Genomic DNA, 6,000 nt, shown 5'->3' on the forward strand with positions numbered 1-6,000 from the left:
GAGACCTTTCTTCAACAGTTTTAAGCCAGCATATATGCCTCTCCTGCAAAGGAAGGCCCTGTCCCCAACTTAGCTTCAAGCAAACCAACTTTGTTAAAGTATTTTTGCTTTAGTATTTATGCCACTAGGGATGTTGGATTTTGTAGGATCCTCCAGCCTTGGTTTCAGAGTAAAGCAAGATTAAAACATCTCAGGTCTCTGAACCCAAGTCCTCCTATTTCCTTGCTGTCACTGAGTTGCTTCCAATTGACCCACTAAATTTTGGAGGAATCTTCATTGAAATCCTACCAAAATTTCCTGAGAATCTGATTCAACTTACTGGTAATAGATGTTGGTAGTAAAAACATTCCCATTGCATAGGTGGGGATGGCTTCGAGAACTGCCTTGAGTAGGATCTCCTTGCCTGCAGCAGAAAGAAACTTAGTTCTCCAATTGGTTACTCGAATCCATGTTCTGTCAATTAGGGAATGGAATGAAGCTATCTTTTTCCTGCCCACCAGAACAGGTAAGCCCAAGTATCTTTCAAAACTGGAAGTGGATTGGATACCTGCTAGCTGCAAAATCTGTTGTTGAGTTACCTGGGCAGTGTTCTTACTAAAGAAGATGGCAGATTTGTCTTTGTTTAAGACCTGTCCTGAGCCTTTCTCGTATACATCTAGGATATTAAGTACACAATTGAGTTCCTTAGGCTTTGCTTGACAGAACAAGAGGCTGTCATCAGCAAAGAACAAGTGGTTCACTGTGATTGGACCTCTTCCAATTGAAACAGGAGTTAAATTGCCACATGCCTCAGCTTGATTTAGAAGAGAGGTGAGGGCTTCTGCACATAAAATAAATAAATAAGGGGACAATGGATCTCCTTGTCTTAGGCCCCTAGAAGGCAAAAAACTCTGTTGAGGTTCTCCATTTACAAGGATTGAGTAAGATACAGAGTTGAGGCATGCTTGGATGATGTGGATCCAGTGTATAGGAAAATCCATCTTGGTCATGATGGCTTCAATGAATTTCCACTCTACCCTATCATAAGCCTTGCTCATGTCCAATTTAAGGGTTATGAAACCTCTTTTACCTTTCATTCTTGAATTCATAGAGTGTAGAATCTCATAGGCTACAAGAGTGTTATCAGATATGAGCCTTCCAGGTACAAATGCACTCTGGTTGGGGCAATGATCTTGGGCAGTAGATTTTTCAGCCTATTTGCAATGGTTTTAGACACAATCTTATATAGTACATTACAAAGACTAATAGGCCTATAATCAGCTACTTTTTTGGGGCTTTGAACTTTGGGGATGAGTGAAATGAAGGTATCATTAACATCATTGAGAGAGCCACCATGATTTAGAAACTTAAGGGCATAATTGTACACTTATTCACCTACCACCTCTCAGTGTTTTTGATAGAACTGAGCAGGGAACCCATCAAGACCTGGCGACCCTAAAGGGTTCATTTGAAAAATAGCTGCTGTAATGTCTTCCCTAATGAAAGGGTTTATAAGCCAAGTCTTCATGTCCACATCTAACTTAGTGTCCATTGCATGTAAGCAGTTCTCAATAAACGAAGGGTGGGAAGTAGTAAATAATGAGGAGAAAAAACCTGTGAAGACCTCTCCAATTTCTCCTGTTTAGTGACACATCTTCCCTGAGTATCCTTTATGATTTTGATTACATTGATCTTCCTTCTCTGGCTTGCCTGCATGTGAAAATATTGAGTGTTCCTGTCCCCATGCTTGAGACAGTGCTGTTTTGCTCTTTGCTTCCACTTGATGTCATTTTCTGTTATGGAGGAAACCACCTCCTTTTGAATTTGTCGCATAGTTGCTAAATGCTCGCCTGTTCCTGTGCTCTGTAAATGGCCTATAGTTTGTTTCCCCTTTGTGATAACCATATATTTTTGTTGCTTAAGTGTTTGCCTCCAGACCAAAAGATCTTTTTGGCATAACTCAAGCTTGGTCCTTAGTAATCTGGCCTCACAATCTGTTGTACAAACTTTCTGCCATGCCTCACTCACCACCCTCTGGCATTCTTCTTTCAGTTCCCATGCCATCTCATATCTAAAACACCATCTCCGTTTCTTCTTCCAATCAGTATTGTTATGTAAAACAATGGACAAGGGAGAGTGATCAGACTTAATGGCAGGAAGAATAGTGCATAAGCCATGGTTATAGAGATCATTCCATTCCTTGTTTCCAAAAGCTCTATCAATTTTTTCCTTTGTAAAGTCCCTGCCATTTCTATTATTCGACCAAGTAAACTCCTGCCCATGTGATTTTATGTCATGAGACCACAACATTCAACAGCTTGACTAAACTCTTCAATCTGTCTGTATGGTCTGCTGGCTCTACCTATTTTGTCACTTTGATGGAGAATTTCATTGAAGTCCCCAGCACATAACTAAGCTATAGAGCTAGTAGGTTTGAGCATCTTTAATAATTGCCAACTACTACTTCTCTTTCCTATGTCAGGATGTCCATAGAAACCTGTGAATTGTCATGTTGGTCCACTTCCTTCCTCCTGGATCAAAGCACTAATGTGCCATCTTGTATAATTGATGACTTTAACACTCCATTCCTCTTTCCAAAGGAGAACAATACTCCCACTAAGTCCCACACAATCCACTGAAAAACACCCATCCATCTGCAAACATCTCCTTACTACCTCCATTCTATTCCTTCTGCACTTAGTTTCCACTAGGAAAACTAAATTGAGATACTTTTCCTTAGTTAAATTCTTAAGGACACTAACTGTTCAAGGGTTCCCAAGCCCTCGGCAGTTCTACACCAAGATGCTCATTGGGGATGGTAGGGCTAGGAACCAGCCTCTGCCTTAACCATGGTATTTCCTTTGGTATCATAACATCTCTTAGTCTTCTTTGCAAGAGGTTCCTGCAATGGTATACTCATTTTACAACCCCTCTCATATTTGTTCCTATCACGGGCTCTCCTTTTCTATTTTCTCAATGGGCTCAGACCATTATCATTAGCCGATTGCATGGTAGTATCTTTGCCATGTAAACTACCTAAAACCACCCTCTTATTTTGATCGTTTTGTTTAAGACCACGATCATCAACAGTAGGTGCCACCTCACTGCTTATTGTGATTTCCCGCGTTCCCCTTTCAAAAAAAATTTCCTTCGTAGGTACATGAGGGCTATATGTCCCTGGTGTTAGGTTGGCCTCAACATCCATCCCCATGCGAGGTCCTTGTTTGTCTTGGAAACCAAAGGGTTCTAAAAGGCTATCACCCTCATGTACGTAGGTGGCCTGTGCATGGTCAAAGGGTTGACTTACCTCCTGGTGTTTAAATAGATTCCCAAGGCATGGATCATTAGGAATTCCTACTCCTACTCTACCCTCTATTGATGGTTGATATGGGCCTGCACGAGTTCCTCCTCCCATGTTTTCCGCTGCCAACTTCTCCTCTTTCTCTACCACAAATTCCGGATGGACCTCTGATATGTTGTGCAGTGAATCTTCCTGGACCAAAATACCCCCTCCACCTTGCTGATCCCTCTGGTTGTTTCCGCCCTTAGAGCCACCATATCTATGACTGTAAAAAATGTTTGTATTTCTAGGTTGTCCTCAAAGCCATGGACCAAACTGAGCTGAGAACTGTGTATCTCCTTGTTGAGCAATACGTGATCTCATGCACCCTTTCCCTTTGTGATTAAGAACACCACAATGAAAACAAAAATTTTGCAGTCTCTCGTATTTAAAAGAGACCCAATGCTGCTTTTCATCTAGCTTTAGCCATTTCCCTCTCAGCAATGGTTTGTTGAGGTCCACAGCCACCCTTACTCTAAGACACCTCCCCCATGCACGACCATCTGCCTCTGCGTCAACCCTAATGATAGGGCCTATGGACTCTGCAAACTGCTCTCCAAAGCCTTCTGTCATGACTGATAGTGGAAGGTTGTGAAATTGTATCCAGAACGATTCGTAGCGAAACTGCAATGCATCTATGGAAACCTTGTCATCCACCTCCATCATGGTGAGGTGTCTGTCAAAAAATCATGGACGTCCACTCAGGACCTTTTCTTTGTCACCTATCTTCTGGAACTCGATCAAGAAACATTGTTCGCCAAGCTCCTTAAAAGTCACCCACCCTTCCAACCTTCATATTTGAGACATTGTAATCTTGAAGCCTTCGCTATTAACTCCCTTCTCGGTTAGGGCCTTCCCCACAATACAGTAGTTGCCCCGGTTTTCCACTCCGTTTGTGTTCTCCTGCTTTACATGGAAGCAGACACTCTCTTCTTTGGAAAGGTGTAGCCTCTCCCATCGTGATGCCAAATCTTCAGCCTCCATTACGTCTCACCACCCAAAAACCAGAAACAGAACGAGGAAAACTATACAAACTCACAGAAAGTGAGACTTTAACCTTTGACAGATTAAAAGCACTGGAACCTCACGCTTTCTCCCAGAGAAAGGGAAGGCACTTTTCCGAAAAATCTCACCTTGTTGTATCAATTGCATTCTATATTTCTGTGTCATAAATGTTCAAATTAATTATAGGACCGATATATTGCAAATAGCCAATTATGTAATAGAGAATTTAATTCTAATTGCATAGAGATAAGAGACAGAGTACCGTTTGGATATTTAGAATATCTCATTACAACTGTGAATAGTAGTGAAATTATTTGAGTTAAGATATTTTATTGTGTTTTGAGAAATGAAATAGAAAAAATTGAATAAAATATTATAAAATTAAAATATTGTTTACATATAATTTTTCAATATTATATTTGTTTTGAAATTTGAAAAAGTTATATTGTTTTTTATGTTTTGCTTGATAAAGTTGTAATGATTAGATGAAACAATTGAAAATTTGAAATTGAAAAGTGTTTTGTGTTTAATCATATTTGGGAAGGAAATATCTGAAAATATTTAAGAATATTTGAGAATAAATTAGAATAGTTGTGTTGCCAAATGAATCCTAAGAGAGCAATAGGGAGATAGAGAATGAGATATAACTATACATGGCAGTGCCAATTGAGAAGCAAGTAGAGAAAGAGAGCATAAGGAGGGAGAGAATAGAGAGAATTAAAAATATTATTTGCAAGTCGGTGCGGAGGGCATGCTCTCTACATGGCTGACTTGTCATGACTTAATTTGTAAGAGAAAATTTAAAAATCAAATGTCTTGCAAAAGAAATATTGCTATATAAACAGTGTGATTAGTATATTTTTTGCACCGACTTGTAACAAAAAATAAAAATAAAAATAAAGAAAGAATAAATTTATTTGTAAATCTTTTTATTGACACACCAAACACACTCCTGATGAAGCTTTGATAGTGTTATGAACGTATTTCACGCTCTTGGTCACTTGCAACCTACAACAAGAAGGGAAAAAATAGTTCAAAATGTAGAAATACCTCTAATACCTAAGTTAAAGAGAATCACCCGATATTGTCTGTAGAACAAAAGGCAATGTTTGCGAACCTATTAGAGTGATAGTCTATGAACATATATAGAGCGACGAAGTGGTCCCCTTGGGGCCTTATTATTTAAATTTCCCTCTCGCTAGTTGTAGTTCATCTGATCTATAGGAAGTTATCGCATTCTCTACGCCGTTAAGAGTTTGTTGGATTCTTATCCCATTTAACATGGAGGTTGTGGTTGCGGTCCGTAGCTCGCGCGATGTGTTCACTCGGGGGCCGGCTAGTTTTCTAGGCTTGGCTTTTGGGTTGTGTAACAGGCCCATCGGGTTTGGTAGGGAAACCATACGCTTCCAGATAGTTTAAACTCTTTTTTATAAATATAATGGATCCTAAAATCAATAGTCTATTACACATCAAATTCGTACATAGCATGGCTCATAAAAATTAGTTTTAACTTTGAAAGTAGAAGCCATTTTTAAAAGGAAAGTTCATTTTTTGACCGGAGCAAAATGGAAGAAAACTATTTACATAAACTATTTTTTTGAAAGATATATCTTATTTCTTATACACTTCCTTGTAGGGCCTGCTCGATAGGTTGTAGGGCGTATGGTGAAATTGTT

Source organism: Juglans microcarpa x Juglans regia, chromosome 7D (genome assembly GCF_004785595.1).
Source record: "Juglans microcarpa x Juglans regia isolate MS1-56 chromosome 7D, Jm3101_v1.0, whole genome shotgun sequence".
NCBI lineage: Eukaryota > Viridiplantae > Streptophyta > Magnoliopsida > Fagales > Juglandaceae > Juglans > Juglans microcarpa x Juglans regia.